This window comes from Limulus polyphemus, unplaced genomic scaffold, assembly GCF_000517525.1.
Source record: "Limulus polyphemus unplaced genomic scaffold, Limulus_polyphemus-2.1.2 Scaffold3485, whole genome shotgun sequence".
NCBI lineage: Eukaryota > Metazoa > Arthropoda > Merostomata > Xiphosura > Limulidae > Limulus > Limulus polyphemus.
The window spans coordinates 1-1,012 of NW_013669095.1; positions in this window are offsets into that span (position 1 = coordinate 1).

Sequence of the window (1,012 nt, forward strand, 5' to 3'; positions counted from 1 at the left end):
AGGGTTGGACTACTTACTACTGAGGAAGTGTGTAGTTAACTTTGATAAAATAACGTTTGGGATCAACAAAGGTCAAATTCAGGTAAATGTTGTTGTATCTGTTGATTTGCGTGTCACAGCACTTAAGTCGTCTACAATATCCCCTATGTCAGGGAAGATAATTTGGGGTTGAATAAAAGAACATCCCCAAAAAGCCCCAATGCTCATAGAAGCAGTGGAAGACCAATCCAGGCCAGTGGACGTAAAGATTGGAAGGTCTCTTGTGGCAGGTCATCAAGTAGTACCCATAACAGTGGATAATTTCTCTAAATGTGAGCAGACACTTAAGGAAGGGGCATTGTTTGGTGTGTGAAAGAAGATAGAGCTAGTCAATGTTAAGGCAAGATATACAACCATAAAGAAATGACATCCTCTCCCAGAACATTTAACTGACCTTTATAAGAAGAGCATAGTCCATTTGTCATCATCAGAGGCTCTTCAGGTTAGGAAACTTTTTGGTGAATTATGCAGACGCCTTTTCAAAAGAAGATAATAACCTTGGCTGTACAGACCTTGTGGAGCACAGAATAAACACACGCAATCACCATCCAGTAAAAATCCCTCCGAGGAGAATAGCTCTGGCAAAGCGACAAGAGCTGGAGAAGGTCATGGATGGTCTAATTAAAGAAGGGATAGTCGAGAAATCAGATAGTCCCTGGTCAGATCCCGTCGTGTTAGTCCAGAAGAAGAATGGGACCCAACATAGCTGTGTTGACTTTAGGGCTCTTAACAGTATAACCGAAAAGGATTCATACCCAGTACCAAGAATTGATTATACTCTTGATGCCCTAAGTGGAGCCAGGTGGTTTTCAACTCTGGACATAAAATCGGGTTTCCATCAAGTGAAAATGGCTGAAGCAGATAAACTTAAGACTGCACTTAGTTATGGCCAAGGTCTCTGTGTGATGCCATTCGGGCTTAGCAATGCTCCAGCAACATTTGAGAGGCTGATGGAAAGAGTACTGTAAGGACT